Raw genomic sequence first — 22077 nt, 5'->3', positions numbered from 1 at the left:
TGTGGGGAAATATCAATAAAGAATGGCAGCAGCACTGGGATCAGGAGAGAAGGGGGAGACATTTACATCGGATACAAAATAGAGTAGGCAGTGTAAGAAAGAGGGGAGGAAACAGAAGAGAGGAGGTTGTAATATCAAGATTAAGAATAGGACACAGCAATTTACGCAGCACGCTTCATCTTATAGGTAAACATCCAACCGGTCTTTGTGAAATCTGTCGGGTACCAGAAACCTCAGAACACATTATCATTAACTGCAGTAAATATAGGTCGGAAAGGAAGGATATGATGGAGGAAATGGGAAGATTGGGGATAACAGGAGCAGGATTGAGGGATGTACTGGAGTGTGGTGCTAGTGGGCAGGGGAGGAGATGTTTTATCAACTACCTTCGGGGAACGGGACTGATAATAAAAGTGTGACAGGCAATAAGCTGTAGGAGTTAACTTACTCCGAAAGGTGGCAGTAATGCAACTTTCAAGGATGCAAGCTGCCGTTAAACAACACGGAAGAAGAAGAAGAAGAAGAAAACTAGTTGCAGATCGTGAGAGGGGCAGAACTGGAATAGTAAGGCAGCTGAGAGAAGTAGCCACGGAGAGAAGTTACCAACGAATTTGAGTAATCGGCATTACAAAGAACTGAACGGAATACAAAGAACTAAAAATTTTCTCGCCTAATACTGGAAATTTAAGGTAAATCGGTGTGACAAAATAATAAGGCATAGTTTTCTGATGAACTAAATGAGTTCGGTAGAGTTTTGTAGCTAACTAGTAAGTGCTAACGGTTTTCTATGTAGTGAATGGGAAACGTTAGCTTAGAAGCTAGCTCGCTTGTACATTACATTACAGTACAGGCATTTAGCAGACGCTCTAATCCAGAGCGACTTATACAACTTTTTACATAGTATCCATTTATACAGCTGGATATATACTGAAGCAATGCAGGTTAAGTACTTTGCTCAAAGGTACAACGGCAGTGTCCTTACCCGGGAATCGAACCAGCGACCTTTCGGTTACAAGCCCACTGTGCTACACTCCGTCCAGTATTTAACTGAATGTAACCGTCCTAGTCTAGGTAGTTAGCGTAGGCCTTTGGACTACCGGGGTCGTGTGAGGAGCTAGGCAGTAAGATAGAATAAGCACCGTAACGGTAGTGAAAATTAGCGTGTACGCATCGCTATAGTCTAGCGTTGTAGCTATCGATAGCTATCGGCTTCGTGCATACACAGACTTTCAAAAACCGTAGCTAGCTAGATAGTAGCGATGTATCCGAATACTGTATTCGGGAAAGCACGAATAATGCGATGGAAACAGATATTTCTTCTATCGGAAGTTGCTCGTCATTATTCGGATTCGGGGGGGAAAAGTCAGCTCTATGTCCAGTTCTCATAGCCTCCATCGAGAGGGAGAGGGAGAGGGAGAGGGAGAGAGAGAGAGGATGGCCACTAGATAAAAATGCCAATTCTGTTTGCAATATAGGACTTTGATTTCACTAACTAGTCGTTTCATTTACTACACATTATTGAAAAGCGACTGAATTGTTTTTTTTGTTTTTTGTTTTGCCTTATGATAAGTTGAGTGGGGTGAGTACATTTATTACAGATTGTTATGAGGGACAGGTGAGTGTCTTATCAGTGCTATCTCCTGTGGTACAAGTTGCAGTTTATTGTGTGGAAAGTAGTGCCTGGCTCACTAGAGAATGTACTGGAGAAGTGGGCCCACCTGAGCTCCAGGACCATCTGGGTGGATGCAGTAGGTTGGTGGTGATCTAAGGTGCTTCCAAATAGGACTGATAATGCTTGGGAGTTTTTTTCTGTCTGTGGCTGTTCATGCTTCCATTCCATATCGTGATTGATAAAGTAGGAATGCTCTCTATGATGGATGCTCATAACCAAACCAGTTGTTGTCTGACACTTAAATTTCTTCACTATCTGAAGAAATACAGTATTTTCTGCTTTACTGATGATGTCAGTGTCCATATAGCATTTCAGGGAGCTACTGATGTGGGTTCTAATAAATTAAAATGATTTTTTAATGGCTGTTTGTTGTCTTTTAATGGGATGGGGGGTCAGGGTTCTGCCTGTGCCTTAAAACAATGGTGATCTCCTAGTTTGGACGTGTTAAGTTGGAAGTTGGTTGCTTACACTGAGTGACCACTGTTTCGACTTCTAAACAGTACTGTGTTTGGTTGTCTGTGATGAGGCCTGTTATAATGGTGTTGTCTGCATATTTGAATGCTTTAGTACAGTGGTCTCCAACCCTGGTCCTGGAGAGCTACAGGGTCTGCTGGTTTTTGTTTTCACCTTAAAATCAGCACCCAGTTGAGACCCAAGACACCAGGTGAGTTGAGTTAACTGTGTAATCAACTGCTCTAATTGGTTCATGAAGTGCAGAGTCACTATGAAAACCAGCAGACCCTGTAGCTCTCCAGGACCAGGGTTGGAGACCACCGCTTTAGCAGAACCAGCCTGGGAAGCGAAGCCATTATTGAACAGGATGATGAGTAGAGCAAAAAGTGCATGGCATTCAGGAGCTGCTAGGCTGATGGTCTGAGGGTGAGATGTTGGCATATGGCTGGGCTGACGTTCAGGTCCTTTAGTCTATTGGAACAGTGAGTGGGTTGATGGTATTGAAGGCTGAACTGAGATCTGCAGAAAAGGATGTGTTAGCTGACTGCACATGTAGCCATATGTGATGGAAGGCTAAGTTAATGTCATCTTCCAGAGACCTATTGGCTCACTAGGCAAGTGAGAATGAGTCTACCAGCGAGGAAGTGCAAGTGTTTAGATGGGCGAGGATAAGACGCTCAAATACCATCATTGCCAGCAATGTTGGAATAACCAGTCCAGAATAAGGAAGCCAGCTGGTAATGGTGTATAGGATTCTTCAGTGCACTGTAGGACATTACATTGGCTGAGAGAATTGGTGAAGAATGCAGTGAACACTGGACCACTGCATTGGCCAGCACAGAGACAGAACCCAGCAGGGCTGAGCTGATCTGGCCTTTCTTCTTTTTTTTATTTTTTATTTTTTTATATAAGGTAGGTCCAAAATGGAGAAGGGGGGGGGGTGGAATGGGGGGAGGAGTGTATCATCATTTGGTTAAAGATTTTTGTAGTTGGTCATCTTATGCAGGTTTTTTCCCGTACTTCTATGGAGTCGACTGTGAATTGCTGCTCCATGTGTTTACATTTGCTTGATTCCCCACAGCAGACAGAAAACAGTATTTCTAGATAATCCTCCTTCCTCATGATGCCATCTATTTTCTGAAGTGCATCGGTCTCTTTTCCAGCAAAACACCCCCACAACATGATGCTGCCACCCCCATGCTTCATAGCTGGGATGGTGTTCTTCGGATTAAAAGCTTCACCCTTTTTAGCTGACCACATACGGAGACAGCCGCTTTCAGCTCTCTTAGCTTGTGGCTAGTATTCCAGCAAAGCTTGCTACCAAGCAAGACACCCTGTGCCTGCGAATCTCACACTGACGGGCGGCCACTGCCGTCGTCAGCTGGTATCGCACTAGTTAACAGACAAAGAGATTCTTGCAGTATTATGTATCTCATGAAAAACAAGCTTTTCAACGTACAAGAATGGTAAGTTAGTCACACACAAGGTAGCTAACATTAAACACGACAGCAGAAAAGTCAATGAGACAATGGGGACATTTTTTACAGTAAATCGCTGCTCAAGAAGTCAAGTTTAATGCGTAACTTTCTTGACAATTTCCTTCAATTGGACGGAGTGTAGCACAGTGGGTAAGGAACTGGACTTGTAACCGAAAGGTCGCAGGTTCGATTCCCGGGTAGGACACTGCCGTTGTACCCTTGAGCAAGGTACTTAACCGCAATTGCTTCAGTATATATCCAGCTGTATAAATGGATACAATGTAAAAATGCTATGTAAAAGTTGTGTAAGTCGCTCTGGATAAGAGCGTCTGCTAAATGCCTGTAATGTAATGTAATGTTTGATATCAACTACTTGTTTCTTTGACAGAATGTCCTCAAACATGTGGAGTCAAGGCATATTTCTAATTGGAATGTTTGGGCTTGTCTTCGTTCAGACATATCAATATGACGGTGAGTACGAGTTTCTGGTTTTTAATTCCTACTGGGTGCTAGACATGGCACCTGAAACTAAAACTCAAACTTCATTTGAAAATAGTTTATTATTATTATTATTATTATTATTATTATTATTATCCAATTGTAGATAGATTGAACTGGAGTTATGTCTAGTCAAAACTAAAGTGGAGATATCTCGAATATGAGTTATTACTAGTCACAAATCCTTTTAAGATATCTGCAAGGAAGTTATGGATATCGTCAAAGGAGACCGATCTTATTTTGGAGATATTTTCAATTATCATTCTGACTAGTCTGAATACATTTGTAGATATCTTCAATTATCATTTTGACTAGTCAAATATATGTAATTTTTTATACAGTTTCAGATATCAAAAAAAAAATTTTCGATATCGTAAATCGCGAGGAATTAAAGATATCTTTCATTGGGCCCTCTGGGTTGTGTAGAGGTATAAGCACTCGCCTACCACCGTAGAGACCCGGGTTCAGTCCTCCGCAGCGGTGCTTCCGGCTTGGTCAGACATTCCTACGAACACAATTGGCAGTGTTCGCGGGTGGGAAGCCGGTGAGGGTATGAGTCCTGATCGTTGCATTAGCGACTCCTACTGGTTGTTTGGGGCGCCTGTTCAGCAGGGTGTGGATCTGGGGAACCTCCGCACGTGTTCGCTCTCCCAGTGAAACTCCTCGCTGTCAGGTGAAAAGAAGCGGCTGGCAACTCCACATGTATCGGAGGAGGCATGTGGTAGTCTACACCCTCCCCAGACCAACAGAGGATAGCGCATCGACCAGGACTGTGATTCACACAGGGAATTGGTATAACGACTAAATTGGGAAGAAAATGGGAGAAAAATGGAAAAAATAGATAGCTTTAATTGAAATTATGACTAGTCAGAACGAATGTGGAGATATCTAACCAACATACGCAAAAGTGGTAGCAGAAACGTAATATGGAATATGCTATGCTCATTCCGGGAATGGAGGTTTCCAACACTTCATTAAGGCTGATCACAGTCCTACATACACCTCACTTGTTTTGTCTTGGGTGTCCTGTCATGACGCCTGGGAACCCTGCTCTTTTCTCTCTCATCTATGCACAAACCCCGTCCCGGGTAAGTAAATATTCCCGTTTCCATGTCACAGGACAGTGCTCAGTTTGCTTGGAAAAGGGCTGCAAAACTGGCGTGAGTAGAATCATACCGGACAACCATCACGGCAAGCCCTGGAAGAAAGGAAATGAAGAAATCCCCAAATGCTTTGTGGGCAACCTAAAGCCAGATGCTCCCTGTGCGCTGAGTAATGGGAGCCTTGTCCTACGGACTGAGCAGCCCCTTCATTTCGAAGGGAAGGACAACTCTTCAGACGAATGGAAGGTATTCCTCTCGGACAACATGCGTGAGTATTCCTGCCCTGGCTCCAGTTTGAGTACAGTTGTTGTGGTAGTGGGAATGAAGGTTCTGGAAACCTTACAGATGATTACATTGTAAAAATTAAAACCTAAAATGCGGGACTATTTTTAGATTGTTGGTTATTCGAAATGTCCAAGGCAGCTAAAATTGAATGGATTTATTTTTGATTAGTGCATTTGTGTATATATATATCTTTTTGCAATAACTGCGGTATGATGCGTGAAGGGAGGCTTGACCCAAGCAAAAACCTGCTTGAAATTCCTTCATTTCACATACAATTTAGGTGTCTAGGACTGGACACAATAGAAATGCAGTTTGCACAGCTATCAGACTTCCCTGTGTGTAGTTTTGTGATCATTTGCAATCATATGTACATTGTGTGTCCTCTTTCTGCAGCCTGCGCTGATTTAGATCTGAGATCTAGACTCACCCCTCCCTCTGGTAAGTTCTTTTTTGTGAGCTGGAATGAAGCAATGACCCCAAACACGTGTCCGACGAATCAGTAACACTCTTCAGGAGGCAGGTGTGGATACTGTATGTCAGTGCCTACTGTCTGCAAAAGACTTAAAGCGGCTTAAAGAGGCTACTCTGCAAGATGCAAACCACTAGTTAGTTAGCAAAAATAGGATGGCCAGGCTACAGTTTGCTAAGGAGTTCTGGAAAATGATTCTGTGGACAAATGAGACCAATATTTACTTGTATCAGAGTGATGGCTCCAGCAAAGTGTGGAGGCCAAAAGGAACTGCCCAAGATACAAAGCCCCCCCCCACCACCCCATATGTGTGGGGGTTATAGTGATTACGTAGTTTTCTTAAGTCACCGCTAGACTCGGAGGGTTCCCCACACGCATTTCGAGGAAATCTGCAGGCTGCGTTAGATGTAAATGCAGTTTATTTTCTCAAAAATGTGTCCTATGGGTTCAATGCTGAAATGCTGTTATGGACAAAGGGTTTAAAATGCTCAACAATAAAAACCAGAGAATCTGCACTTTAACCCCTTGTGTACAAATCTAAAATTGTGAACTATCAAGACAAAAATACATATTTGTCTCAAACATTCTGGAGCTCACTGTATGTGTTTGTGTGGTGATGCTGCTGCAATGAGAAGGCATGATCTGCCCTCAGAATGTATCAGAATGTAAAAGCCATGGAACTTTTTTTTGGTTTTTAACCCTCTTGGCTGCACAGGAACGGAGAACTTGGAACAGATTAATGCTACCGCCAACCCCACGGCCTCGGCCACAGCCACGCCCATCGTGTCACTCGGGGGTGAGTTCTGAGCAAATGAATAGGCACTAGAAAAAAACTGCCTGCTGATCTCCTTCAGAACTCAATGATTTCATCCATTCTTCTCTTTTTTTTTTCTTCCTGAAATTGCTGCAGCTGTGTGAGTTCCAGGTAACTTTTCTCTCAGCTATTGCACTCAAACTTGCAACCTCCATATCTCTAGCAGGCTGTGAAGGACAAATGGGCAAAGGGAACATGCCTTTGTGCACTTATCAATAAATAATAAGAAACATAACCATGGGTTATATTACAGTACATGTTTATTGTACCAAAGAGATTGGAGGCAAGTGCTTATTGACTAATAGTACTATACCTGCATTTAAGTACAGTGCTTATGTTTCAGTGCTTAGTATACTCACTGACACAGTGATATTGAACTCTTTTAGGTGACGTCACACTTCTGTCTTACTTGGGCTAACACTGATGCTCTCCACTTCTGTTAGTCACTCTGCATAAGAGCTAGGGGTGCACTGATTGATCGGTTGTGGATCGGAACAGGCTGGAACACGCGATCGGTGACCGGCAGGTTCATTTTTATTTTGGCCGATCTGTATTCCGATTTTATGATGTAAGAAACATAAGCATGCGCAAGCTGAATTGGAATGCTTCAATTCTGCTGCTATATCTTTCCCAAAATGTCAACTGTCTGGAAACAATACAAAGTGGGTGAAGCGGACATTAAAGGTCCGTTTTTTTCAACCTGGGTCTTCTTTCTGTAATATTTTAATCAGTCTTATGGGTTCTGATAGTATTTTACGTAACTGCTTCTTTGTCATGCTTTTTAGACGTTTTTTTTTTTTTTACTTTCTGCCAGTAGCTTAAAAATGATTCAATCTGAATTTGCAGAATTGACCGTAAGACACTATTCTGTGCACACACAAATTCAATTTAGTTCTTTATCTGTGTATTCTGGTTCAAATAAATATAGTCTGCAATCAAAGTGAAGAGGAACGGTCTGATGAATATTCTGCTAGTGCAATATGTTCAGGATGTGGATTTTCAACATTATCTTATAAAGGTAATCCACGTCAACGGTAAAACGTGTTGACTCCACTTGCACCTTTTGAGAGGCTTACTAGAGAAATCGACACTTCTGCCGCGACTGCAGTCCATCGTTGCACTGGCACAGATCATGATGTGAAGCTGTCAAAACGCACTCTTCTGGAAGCATCTGTCAACAATATAACAATAGGCCTAATGCTGTTAATAATAATTATAATAAAGTATCTGAATGTGTTGGCAACCTATAGAACAACAATTTTATGTTTTCTTTGTTAGCCTATCTGTTGCTTTAAAAATAGATGAATAAATAAAAATAAAGAAATAGACGAAAGTTTTTTTTTATTTTTTTTATCAGAACCGACTGATTTGATTTTAAAAAATCGGAATCAGCCATAAAAATTCATGATCAGTGCACCCCTAGAGCATCTGCTAAGAGACTAACGTAATACTGCTGTACAGTGCCTGTATATTCACTCAGCAGGTCAGTGGCCTGAGAGAAGTTGTAACGTGTGCAGTGTGCAGTCTTTGAAGTCTAGTTTAATGTCGAAGGTGTCCATTAATTGATTGTTCTTCTCCTCATACAGTAATTGCTGTCATTGGGATCATGGCGTTCGTCGTTATTTAATGGTAAGCTATTTTCAAAAAACATTTTCATAGGCTATGCAAAATTCATAGACCCACACAAAGTGGCAAACACATGAATTGTTTAAAACTGAATTTGGGGCAATTATGGTGGATATTTACAGATAAGCTCTGTGTGTAGATTGTGTGATGATGTGTAATTGCTGCAGTGTATGAACCCGGGGTAGCCAAGGAGGGAAATCTGTATCTGGATTTCATGTCAAATCCAGCTCAGTAGCTGAATTGGCCGTGTGTGACATGACTGCATGTTCTGATAAGCTTGCGCACAGCTGAAAACTGAGAGACAGGCTACTGCGGTTTCCTCTGCAAGCGAAACTGCAGCATTGGTGTAAAGCAGGGGTGCACAACAAGGGCCGGTCCGTTACAAGTTTTCGTACCAACCTCTGCTCTTAATTATTTGATTAGCTCACTCATATCTCATATTGGTGGTGCAGTGGGTAGCACTGTCGCAAGAAGGTCTTGGGGTCGAATCTGGCCTGGGGCCTTTAAAATTTAAAATTTTTTAAACCTTTATTTATACAGGGAAATCACACTGAGACACTGGGTCTCTTTTTCAATCGAGCCCTGATGACAAAAGAAAAACAGTCTAACAGACAAAAGCTAAAGGTTCCAATAGATAAAATGAATATATGAAAATTAACTTTAAAAACTGTGAAATAAATCAATAATAAAAATAAAATGAATAAAACAGTTCAATTCAGTCAGAACATTTACATTCAAAGGTAGCCAGTTTCTTAATCAGGGTCCTGAATTAGCCCATGGTAATCAAAGAGTTCAGCTTTAATGTGCACTGTAACTCATTCCAGGCATGAGGAGCACTATATCTAAATGCACTTTTACCCAGTTCAGAGTAGACCCGTGGCACCTGGAGAGTCAACCAGTCCTGAGAACGAGTCTGATAGGCTCCAACTCTCCATTCAATAAGAGATAAAATATAAGGAGGTAGATTTTGGAGAAGTGCTTTATATAAAAACAGGAACCAATGTTGGTCTCTTCTCTGAGATAGGGACGGCCAGCCCACCTTCTGATACAGCACACAATGTGAGTAGGGTACCTATCTCCAGTGATGTAACGTAAGGCTGAATGACAGATGGAGTCTAAAGGCTTTAAGGTGGAAGCAGCAGTGTGTTTATATATTATATCACCGCAATCAAGTACTGGAAGGAATGTTGCCTCAACAATCTTCCTTCTACTGTCAAATGAGAAACAAGATCTATTTCTGTAAAGGAAACCAAGTCTCAGTTGTAGTTTTTTAATTTATCAATATGAGCCTTAAAAGTCAGTGTTACGTCCCTCCGCCTCAGGTGGGGGCGCTGGCCGTTTGGACACATGCGTGTGTCTTGTTACAGTTAATTGAGAGCACCTGTGGCGGTGCCCTTTTAAGAAGCCTGGAGTTGGCTTCTCAGGGAGATGGGAGCTTTTTCTCCTCACCTCTCGACCACAGCCGGGTCTTGATTTTATCTTGTGTTTTGCAGCTATTTTAGTATCTCTTATGGGTAGTTGAAGAAAATTATTGGTTGTTTTTGGGAAGCCTTGGTTTTAGCTTCGTTATGTTTGCGGGGGCTTGAGAGCATCCCGGACGAGCCCCCATTTATGTTACGGTTCTGCATTGACTTTGTTGTATTTTAGTGACTAGCAGTTCAAACTGTTTTGGAACAGAAACACTTGTGATTTAGTTGCATGTAGGTTATTTTTAATATGTTGCTACCCCACCGCCTTTTAGGCTTGTCACATCTAAAAACATTATATTCCTTTAGCACAATAGAATCATCTTCAATAGAACTGTTTAGCCATGTTTCAGAGAAAACAAAAACATCAGGATTAGTATCATTGACCCAAATGTCCACTGAATCCATTTTGCAAAGAATCCTGCGAATATTAAGGTGCATCAGCCCCAAGCCCCTTCCTTTTTTTGAAGTCTAATGGTGAAGCCACACTGTAAGCGGCGCCGCCAACTTGCGCCGCACCGCGCCCCCACAATCGGCCGCTTGTGGGCATGTCCCCTATTTTTGACAGACAGTTGTGTTCGTTAAATGTTGACTGGGTTTAATGTTGTGTTTCATGTTCATTGTCCAGTCTGAATAAAAATCATTTTTGCAGAGTAACAACCAACAACAAAAACATTATCTGGCTAATTAACCAGTTAATGCCTTCTGTACAATGTGGAACTAAAATTTGAAAAAAATAGGAACAATTTACTTGACGGATCATTAGATCAAATCTGATTGGTTACCGCGACGCGGTGTTGACCCCGCCTGGGAGTCAAAGTTGAACTTTGGCCATCTCCCCGCCGCCTCTCGCCACGCCGCCTGCAATCCCAACATGCCTTGCGGGGGTCTGGCCGCCACCTCTCATTCAAAATGGATGGAGGCGGTGTCGCCGTGTGGCGGCGCCGCATACAGTGTGGCTTCACCGTGAGGTTGCATGCAAGGTGGGGGGCAGGTTAACTGAACTAAGTGGTCTAGGATTTAGGAGTAGAATAATTGAAATGAGACTGCTATGCCTAACACCACCTGATCTGTATACACTTCTGAAGGTGTGACGAGGTCTAGAAACAGTAGATGATATAACCTGGGGGTCTTTGGGTAAATGACTTGTCCAGGGAAGTTGTTGAGCCAGGGGTACATGCTAAGGGGACAGAACCCTGGCGTCAATAACAGTCATAGTTCAATCCTTGACTAGTATTTCTAGACGGGATGTAGGAGCCATCAGGGCTGGAGTAAAGACCATCTTGCTTCAATAGCCCAGGTTGTCTCCAGAAAGAGGGCCAGTTATTTGTAAAGCAAAGCCCTGAGAAGCACACCATTTTGAGAGCCATACATTTAAAGAAAGGAGTCTGCTGTACATCTCATCACCTTTACACACAGGGAGGGGCCCAGAAAAGATAATCTCTTGCCACATTTTACGTGCTTGCTTGAAGGCAGGGACAATGTTCATTTTTGTAATCTCTGATTGTCTAAGGTGTACATCATTTGTTCCAACATGTATGACTATTTTTGAGTAGGTTGATGATTTTTGTGATAATAGCTTCCAGTTTGATTTGATGTCGTTAGCTCTGGCACCAGGGATGGGTAGGACAAAGGTTGGTCCAGCAGTCTCAACACTCGCATCACGAATGATGGAGTCTCCAATAATGAGGGCTATAGGAGAGGGAATTTGGCCAAAGGAGGAAGAAGCAGGGAAGAAGGTTTCCTGGTGAGGTGATGGTGGAGGAGGGGAAGTGGGAACACTGAGTGGTGAGAATCTGTTTGTTGTATGAACAAGTATGGACTGACATTGTAGCTTCTGAGGGGGGCAGCTGTGTTTGTGATGAACAGGAATAAAGTCCAAGTCAGAGGATGATTGTGGATGTTGGGAAGAAGTGAGTGAGACGCCATGAATCAGGGCATCACGATATGCGGCAGTTTGAGGTTTGGACTGTGGGCGTTGTGGGTCAAGCCTTAGAGGTGAGGGGGGAAGATTATGTTGCAAAAAATGTGGCTTCAGGTGAGAGTGCTGGGAGTTTTGGGGCCTACCAGAGTGAGGTTTGTTCTGCTGTCTGTGGGAGGAGGATTTTTCATTAGTAGAGGTTGCTGGATGAAAATGCTGGGGTTGTGCTGCTCTGTGTAAAGGTGTGGAGGGATGATAGGATCCTTGCATGGTGCTGTGCTGCTTTGTTGTGGCAGTAGGGAATTCTGGAATGGTGAGTTCAGGGGGTGGTATGGCACTAATATTTAAAGATGTCAGGGTATCCTCTATAAACCTTTCAGCCTCTTGAATACAGTGACGGTTTTTGATGCGTTCTTCAAGCTCAAGTATTTTTGATGCTTGATCTGTTTTTGGCACCTACAGCAGAGACCATCACTATTTAATTGGATGGTGGTTTTAAACCCAACTATGTTGCAGTCTTTACAGGGGGATACCACAGGAGACATAATTAAAACAGGAAGCCAATAATATAAAAATTAAATAAATAAATAAATAAAACTAACCTCTGTAGAAATAAGTATTAGAAATGGATTTAAAAAGAAAACAACTAAATAAATAAATAAAATTATTCTAGGCCTAGTTACAGCAATACTGAATATTAAAAGCCATTTAAATATATTAAAATATGAACTCAATAGGCTCAATAAATTAATCAAAAATGAAAATTAAATGAATTAAAACAAATAGGAATTAAAACAAAAAGTAAAATAAAAAATAAAAATGCTGTTTAATAAAATAATCAAAGGCAATAAATAAAATATACAAATAAATGTATGACATTTAAAATATAAAAATAAAGGAATGAAGAACTAAGGGAAGGAAGAATGAAACAGAAACAAAAGAATTTAAAAGAGCAATGTTTAGGACTAAGGACTAAAAGTGACAAACAGAAGAAAAGATTAAAAGCAACAAACAGAAAAAACAATGTCAGTTCAAAAGTTCAAAGGACATTAGTTCTAGGCCTTAATGGAGGATGTTATGGCCAAGTGAGTGTATCCAAACACAGAAACTTTAGATGAGTTCTCACCAGTAGAGGAGCTCCGTGGCGTAGGCAGATTTGAGGCCTAGGCCAAGGCTCCTGCATCTCGATAGAAGTCCCGATAGAAGTCAAGAATTTCAGCGCTTTGTTAGAAGGCAGCTGAAGCTAGGCTTCTCCGATGGATCAGTCTGGATTGCTTCAGCAGTTAGGGAAAATGCCTTTGGCCTTCTTACCACAGCTCCCTGTGGCGAGGGAGAGTAGGCCTCAGCCTGCTGCTTTCCTGCTGCCTCCGCCCTGCTGCTGCTGCACCTCTTCTGCTGGGAGGAGCTCTGCTGCTCTGCTGTTGCACCTCTGCTTCTGGGAGGAGCTCTGTTGAGTGGCAGCCTGGAGTTGAATGCACTTTCTGTCTGGTGTTTGCATGTTCTTCCTGTGTCTGCGTGGGTTTCCTCCAGGCACTCCGGTTTCCTCCCACAGTCCAAAAACATGCAGGTGGGCTAATTGGAGTCTCTAAATTGCCCATAGGTATGAGTGTGTGAGTGAATGGTGTGTGTGCCCTGCAATAGATTGGCAGCCTGTCCAGGGTATATTCATGCCTCTTGCCCAATGCATGCTGGGCTAGACTCCAGCACCCTCCCCCTCCTGTGACCCTGACCAGGATAAGCGGGTATAGATAGAGGATGGATGAATATCTTGTATAAGCGCCAGCTACACCCACAGAGTGCAAGTGCATCCTAAAGATTTTACTGTGCTCAAGTACATGAGTTTATCCAATTATCCAAAAACTAAAACTAATGTAATTGGTTGGATCAAAAACCAGCACATAGACCAGCCCTTCTGGAGTTGTGCACCCCTGGTGTAATGGCTAATTAAGGCAGGGTAAATGGTGGAAGAGAAAGCCTGGAGCAGAACTGCTCATTCCTCACAGAGACCAGCACAACTGGATCATTTGATTTCCACTTGTTGAAGAGATTTGCACATTAACGTGACCTCTTGTTGACAGTCAACAGGAAATGTAATTTTGGCTCTTCCTCCCCAGGTGTGAGAGCCACCAGGAAGGACAGGACAGGGAACGTCCTCCTGACAACAACGTGCAGAAGAATGGAGTCACTAAACGCAATTGAATGTTCCTAACGTGGTCCAGGTTTCGTACGGTCATGAAAAACCTGGAAAAGTCATTGAAATTTAAAATGCAATTTCCAGGCCCTGGAAAAGTTATGGAAAATAATATTTTTTGAAAAGTTTTGGAAAAGTAAGGGAAATATAGCTAAAGTTGCATAAAATATAATTACTAATTAATCCAATCATAAAAATAGTATGTATAGTAATAAAACGTAAATTTGCACGTAACCTTCGCGGTATTTTGGTGGTGTGAGAAGTTAATTCGGTCTGGCTCAGTCTGTTTACAGGCACGCCCAACAGGTACGCTTCTGCTAATGTAGCAGTTAGTAAACGTAGGCCCTACTGTGCCGACGATATGCCAGGGAAGTGCAGCTTCAATAATATATCAGGGCTCGAAATTAATTTTTTTAACTTGGTAGCACTGGTGCTCCCAACTTCAAAAAGTTAGGAACACCCACCAAAATGTAAGGAGCACCAACAATATGCAATAGTTTTTTTATTGATAAAAAACGACAATATAACAGTACGGTTTACAAGTAACAGTTAAAATGTCAGGCCTAAAATGTGTCGACTCTTCAAGCAATTGCGTGTTAGGCATTCAAACGCCAAAGCGCTTCTCGTCACATTAATACCGCTAATTAAATCAACCGCCAGTAAACTGCATCGGAGAAATTAGCTGTTTCAACCAGGTCGCTATACAAAACACTACGTTAACGTTTCAAAAAAAATGCCGTAATCGTTCGCTTCAACTTTTCAGCTTTCGATAACGCTAATAAATTGAACATAAACTTTTGTCTTCAGGTAACATTAGTTAACGCGTTAGCTCTCTGTGTCGCGTGACAGTGGAGTGCAGCGAAAGGGAGTGATTGAAGGCTAATATTAACCTATTTAAAATCAGCATTAAAGGTAAGAATGTCAAGCTCACGATTGGTTAGGAGGGTCACCGTCAGCTCACCAGGCACATACTGACTACTAACTAGCGAATGTACAGAGAAAGAGACGTTCGACTGGAAAAAGAAAAAAAGGTCGCACCACAACAATTATTTGCACTCGCACAAATGCTCCCAATTATATCTCGAGGTCGCACAGATTAAAGTTCGGGAGCATATGCGACCAAAATGGTCGCAATTTTTTAAACTATTCGAATTAAAATATGAGAGAATGTATCTAAGTGTGTCTGGTGTCTTTTTGTTTTAGCGAGGCACCATATGTTTCAGATGCAGACCTAATTTTACTTAGTGTTACAATAAATAATTTTAAATCATCCCGCTGAGAAAGTCATTTGTTTTGGTCATGGAAATTCAGTTGAAGGTTGTGGAGAAGTCAGGGAAAAGTCATTGAAAATCATTGGTGAAAAAATGTATGAACCCTGGTGGTCCACATATTTTGTCACTAGTGAGTGTGCCTATGAATTGAAATAACTAACAAAGACCTCCCTAATTTTAAGTGCCTTTACTGGCTAGCTCATCTGAATACTTGATCTTTTCGGAGGAATTATTCTCAGGACAACCCCCCTGTAGGAACCAGTCAGTCACTGCCCATCTTCTGCTGTAGTCTGAAGATACAGCTCTTCAGACTGTACCTGGGCTAACTGTCACCACTGCAGGGCACTACCAACCTAGGATCACTGTTATCACTTGAAGCAGAAGGATTATTACTATGACACTTTACACTGATCCTGGCATTTAATCCTTTTGCAGTACTCACAATAACTTTGTTTCCTATACTCCTGCAATAATGTTTTTCATTATGAGACTGTAGATTGATATTAATTTATTAATTAGGCATTATTTTATCTTGGGTCTGATGTTTCTGATGATCATTCCTGCACAGGGACAGTCATGACTCTGTGGTTGCTGTTCTTTGTTAAATGTGCAGTATGTAAGTTTGTTGTAGAACGCTTTTGTTCATACTTGGTAAGACTTCCTTCACATCCCGACAGATCCCGAGTTGTCCTGCTTTATGATTGATAACCTTAATAATCAATTATTTTGGAAAAAGGGCAAGAAATAAGCCTTAAAAGATCAAATTGCTTACTGTATGTATGGCATTATTTAGACTACTCCAATACAAGGGTGAACAAAATGCAATATTGTGAAAATGCATGTAAAATTTGTCATATCTGCATTATCAACATTTTGTATTTTCTTATTGTCAACATCCTATTAAAAGACCAAAACCTACAATAGCTACTTGTGTTTGACTCAACGTATAGGCATATCAGTATGTATATGAATATGTTGTAAGGTTTCACTTTGTATGTATATTCAGTGTTTATGAATTCAGTATATATTAATATATATATATAGGTGTATATGAATAAGAATGTATAGTATGTTTGTGAGACACTTTTTGTGAGTTATACTTTTTTGTTTTGTATTTCGTGTGGTTGTTTTGTCTGTAGGGAGAAATAATTAAATTAGGGGATCCTAATTAAATCCTAAATCCTAAATCAACAGCCTGCTGTCTGGCATTCTCCTTTCCCATTTAGCACTCAGCCTGAAGCCATTCATTCAAATTGTGTGCGAAAATTATTAAATGTAGCTGAGATTTTTATTTTCAGGAAACAAATCCTATTACCAGAAAAAACATGGCCAGTGTAGTTTTTACCAATTTTACTGCAAAACAGAGCAAATAATTTATTTATATTTTCACTATGTCTGCCAAAACTGAACCACTGTCCACATATCCAAAAAAGAAATCGCTGCAACTTCATAAAGTTTTTTCAGTAAAAAGTACAAAAGCCAGGTTCAACGTAGCGATTAAGTATAGGCCCCTTTGCTGACCAAAGCAACCGCATGAGTTGTTTTGATAGCTTTTTTGACTACATTACATTACAGGCATTTAGCAGACACTCTTATCCAGAGCGACTTACAATGTAAAATGCTATGTAAGAAAGTTGTGTATCTATTTATACAGCTGGATATATACTGAAGCAATTTCGGTTAAGTACCTTGCTCAAGGGTACAATGGCAGTGTCCTACCCGGGAATCGAACCTGCGACCTTTCGGTTACAAGTCCAGTTCCTTACCCACTGTGCTACACTCCGTCCATGTACACAATAATTTGAAATCCGAACATTCTGTAATGTTCCTCACAGGTCCAAGTTCCAACTGAAAACAAGCCAAACCTGCATCACTTTCCACCCCCTTGGCAAACGTCAGTGGATGCCACAGAGCAAAAGCAACTCCAAAGTTAACACTATATTGAACAAGCCCTGTTGGATTGTCTTTTTGCTTTGCTGTATCTAGGCATATGAGGGCACACCGAGGTGTTATTGGTGTCAGGATTATGGACACGTGGCAGCAGTTTGTAGGAAAAAGGATCACAGGTGTAGAAGGTGTGGGAAATATAGATGCTCAGATGAGGATTGCACGAAGTCTAAAGACCAGGCAATATGTTTTCACTGTGGGGGAGATCATGAAGCGGGAGCAAAGCAATGTGAAAGAAGGAAGAGGGAAAGTGAGGTGGAAAGAGCACGAGTGCAGAATAAAATAACATATGCAGAAGCAACGAAGAGAGTGAGGGCAGAACCGGGAACTAAGAGGAAGGAACAGAATAGAACTGGAACAGAGGGAAAAGATCAAGGGAGATCATGCATTTGGATAGAAGAAGGCTTCTGGCATTTATTGCGATGGTGATTAACTGTGCTAGTGAGAGAAACAAAATTAGAGAGGATCAGAATGGTGGTGGATGCACCGAAAGAGATTTCGGGAATAACGGATGTGAAGGGGGATGAAATACAGGGAATTTTGGCGAAAGGGTTTGGAGGGAGTCAGACGCCAGGGATGTAGGCTAGGGAAATAGTGAAGAATCGTGGATCAGGTATGGGAGGGTGGGGCTGTTGTTTCATTTAATTTGTTTGTTTGTTTTTTGAGAGAACTCAATCAGATGGCAATGCATACAGTAGGTGGCGGTAATGCAGTAATTTTAGTTTACCAACCGCAATTAAAATCAAAGAATAAGAAAAACATACCGGAAGGGTATTGTGCATAGTTACGGCAATAATAGATGCGATTGTAAATGAATGTTTGTTGAGAGAAGCTGGTTTGGAGTGTTTGCGGTAGCTAGGAGTAGGTAGCTGACTACTGCGGCCACTGATTGTCGGGTAAAAGCGGATTTTCTGAAACAGGGAAAACGGTGGTTTGGAAGTGCGGCGCGGCGCAAAGTTTTGAATTTGTTTGCTGCTTACTGTTTCGCTGAATTAAATTGATTGTTGGATTTGGTAATCGGTAGTCGGTCGAGTGAGGAGTAAAGGGTGGGAGTGTTGGCCGATGGCCTGTATAGGTCCGGTAGCGAGACTCTCACCCTGCTTCTCGTTGACTGTGGTACCATGGCGGGGAAGGAGGTAGGTGAGGACAGCTATAACAGCATGGAGTTGAATGAGGAGGAGGGGTATGGGGGTGAATGGGAACAGGTGGGGAAGGGAGGTGGGCGTCGGACGGCTAAGAGGAAGAAAAAGAGTGACGGTAACCTAGGAGAAACAGAGAGTGAGGGACGGGAGGATGAGGCAAGGAGTTCAAAGACAGGATCCCTTAATGTTGTGGTGAGGTTTGAGGGAGAAGGTGGAGTGAAGAAAACTGACCCGCTTAGACTCATATTTAATCAGAGCACAAGTAGGTGAAGTCAGGTATGTGAGAGTGCTAGGGGATGGTAACTTGCTAATTGGATGTAACTCTGAGAACCAAGTAGAAAAGGCGAGAAAGATACTGTGTATAGGAAAAGTTAAAGTTGCAAAAACAGTGAAAGTTGGAGAGCCGAGTCTCAATGGGTGTAAGGGGGTGATAACAGGGATCCCCTTAGTGCAAGTATGAAGGAGTTAGCAGAAAACTTGAAAGTGCATAACAGTAAAGTTAAAAATGTTAAAAGAATGACAAGAGGAGCTGAGAAAAAAGATACAGAAACTGCTGATTGAGTTTGTTACCAAAGATATCCCAAAATAATTTTTTTTTGGATTTATTTAATATAATGTGAGGGAATTTGTCCCAAAACCAATGAGATGTTTCAATTGCCAGGAGTTTGGGCACATAGCTAAGGTGTGCAAGGGCAAGAGAAGATGTGCAAGGTGCGGTGGTGATCATGAATATGGAAAGTGTGGATCAGGTATAAAACCGAAATGCTGTAACTGTGGAGGCGAACATAGTGTTGCGTACTGGGGATGTGAAGCAATGAAGCGTGAGGTTGCAGTACAGAAGGTTAGAACAAAAGAGAAAGTATCTTATGCCGAGGCAGCTAAGATGGCTGGACAGGAGAAACTGAATGACAAGCAGGGGGGAGGGAAAGAGCAAACGGCAGCAAGTATAATACAAGAGGTGGAAAAGAAATTGTTGATAGAGAAAAAGAAACTGGTGACGTTTATAGCGGGAGTTATAAATGCAACTGCGGATGTAAATTCAAAAACGGAAAGAATCCAGATTATTGTTAAAGCAGCTGTGCATCACCTGGGTATAAGAGGGTTAAAATGGGAGGAAGTCAGGGAGGAGTTAAGTGCTCAGGCAAGTCAAGAAACACAATGTATTGGGTTATAGTAGTAGCAATGTTAATTCTCCAATGGAACGCAAGAAGCTTGATTGCTAATGGCCAGGATTTTAAAAAGTTCATTTATAGTCAGAAGGAAAAACCAGACCTGCTGTGTATCCAGGAGTCATGGTTAAAACCAAGTTTAGATTTTATAATAAATGGATATGTGGCAATCAGGCGGGACAGGAAGGATGGGGCAGGAGGGGGTTGTGTCACCTTTGTGAAGGAGGGCATTCCTTATAGAAATATTGATATTGGAAATGAGTTGGAGTGTGTGGTTATTGAAGTGTGGGCAGAAAGGAAGAACCTGGTGGTTATAAATTTCTATAATCCATGCAGGAAATTAGAACTCAGCAGACTGGAAGACATAGAAGGATTAAATAGAGGAAGCATTGTGTGGTGTGGAGACTTCAATGCACATAATACGTTATGGGGGAGTGATAAAACAGATTACAATGGGCAGGTAGTGGAAGAGTTGTTGGATGGAAAACACCTTGCCTGTATTAATGATGGCAGATGTGAACACTGGAAAGGAGTCTGTAATAGATCTGACGTTAGTAACCAATACCTTAGCACCATTGTGCGAATGGGATGTGTATCAGGAAGGGACCATAGGCAGACCACATTATCCAATATACAGTAAAATAAATATAGTAATGGTACATAATACAGAGAACACAGGTGGTAAATGGATTTTTGGAAAAGCTAACTGGGGAAATTTCATGACTGAAAGTGGTAAACATCTACAACAGATTAGCGACAATATGAGTATAGAAATGAGTAACTGCAAAATATTGCAGGGTATAATGGCAGCTGCAATAAGTTGTATTCCTAAAAGTACAGGTAGGACAAAGAGGAAATTAGTACCTTGATGGGATGATAAGTGCAAACAAGCAGTAAAGAGCAGGAACAAGGCATTTAAACTGGTCAAAAGATCCCATAATTTTCAGCATTTGGTCCAGTACAAAAAAGCCCAATTATATTGTTATTCAATAAAGTGTGGAAGGAGGGGCGAGTCCCTATGAGCTGGAAGGAAGCAATTATAATTCCAATCAGAAAGCCTGGGAAAGATCCTAGTAAGCCAGGAAACTACAGACCCATTGCTTTAACGTCACATATATGTAAACTAACGGAACGGATGGTTAATGAGAGGCTCATGCACTTTCTGCACTTTTCCGGCATTCAACTTTCAAAATCAGAGGGGAAAAGCATAGTTTGGAGGGGAGTAATCAAACAATGGCAACAGCATTGGGATAGTGAAACAAAAGGAAGGCATTTATATAAAATACAAAATAAAGTAGGAATGGCAAGAAACAGTGGAACCGATAGAAGAGAGCAGTAATCATAAGCAGATTAAGAATTGGTCACAGCAACTTGAATAGCACACTATTTATTATAGGAAAACATCCAACTGGCTATTGCGATCAGTGCCAGGAATTAGAAACAGTGGAGCATGTCCTGATTGAATGCAGGAAGTATGAGCAAGAAAGAAGGGTAATGTTTACAGTATTACAGAGACTAGGACTGGTTGGCAAGGTTTACAGATCTGCTTGAGTGTGGGGACACGGTGGAGGGAAAGAAGGAGATATTTAGTTTTTTGAGGGCAACTGGAATAAGTAAAAGGATATGAGAGATCCAGACAGCAATACATGGTTAGATCCAGAAGGAGGCGGTAATGCAACTAAAAAGGATGCCAACTGCCGTAAAACACCAAAGAAGAAGAAGAAGACGATACCGGAAACTAGTTGGAGATCGTGAGAGGGGCGGAACTGGAATAGTAAGGCAGCTGAGAGAAGTAGCCACGGAGAGAAGTTACCAACGAATTTGAGTAATCGGCATAAAGAACGGAATACAAAGAACAAAAAATTTTCTCGCCTAATACTGGAAATTTAAGGTAAATCGGTGTGACAAAATAATAAGGCATAGTTTTCTGATAAAAACTAAATCATGAGTTCACTGACGTTCGGTAGAGTTTTGTAGTGAATGGCAAAGGTTAGCTTAGCAGCTAGCTCGCCGGCATTTAACTGAATGTAACTGAGCTAGTCTATGTAGTTAGCGTAGGCCTTTGGACTACCGGGGTCGTATTCTAATAGCAGGTGTGAGGGGCTAACGTTACCTAGCTAGTCAGTAAAATAGAATAAGCACCGTAACGGTAGTGAAAATTAGTATGTACTCACCGTATAGTCTAGCGTTGTAGCTATCGGCTTCGTACAGACTCAGGCTTTCATAAACCGCAGCTAGCTGTGTTTGTACGAAGCCAATAGGATCCAAATTCTTCTCAGCACGAGCTAGCTATAGCCGGTCGTCCAAATGTATTGTTGATCCAGGAGGCATTTTCAAGTTGCGTAATGGTAGCTAGTTATTGTTTTACTGTCAAGTTACTGTGGTCAGAACTATGGTGATATGATACCGTCGGGAAGAAGCAAGATAAAAACGTGAACTTAAACTTGGCTAGCTAGTGAGTTATATTCACGTATGTATCTTATTTTATGTGCTCTAACTTAGAGTCTAACTTAGTTCAGCCAAATTAACTGTTTTCGTGCCTTTGAATATGAATGAATCTAGCAATGAAACA

At 41.6% G+C, this 22077-nt stretch overlaps 1 protein-coding gene across 4 annotated transcripts in view; it reads left to right on the top strand.

Annotated features, from left to right (window-relative positions):
• The first annotated feature begins 566 nt into the window (after positions 1 to 566).
• The window catches only part of LOC135244014 (serine/threonine-protein phosphatase 4 catalytic subunit B), a 30467-nt gene continuing 8956 nt past the window's right edge, over positions 567 to 22077 (top strand). For 3 of the 4 annotated variants that reach the window (XR_010326873.1, XR_010326872.1, XM_064316206.1), the window contains exon 1: positions 21090 to 21396. The gene's annotated coding sequence lies outside the window, so the exon portion shown is untranslated. Of the gene's footprint in view, positions 690 to 21089; positions 21397 to 22077 lie in introns of those variants that run through there. The other variant, XM_064316208.1, reaches the window with a different exon arrangement.

Source organism: Anguilla rostrata, chromosome 17, assembly GCF_018555375.3.
Source record: "Anguilla rostrata isolate EN2019 chromosome 17, ASM1855537v3, whole genome shotgun sequence".
In the NCBI taxonomy this organism is placed as follows: Eukaryota; Metazoa; Chordata; class Actinopteri; order Anguilliformes; family Anguillidae; genus Anguilla; species Anguilla rostrata.
This window is presented reverse-complemented; position numbering and strand designations above follow the sequence as displayed.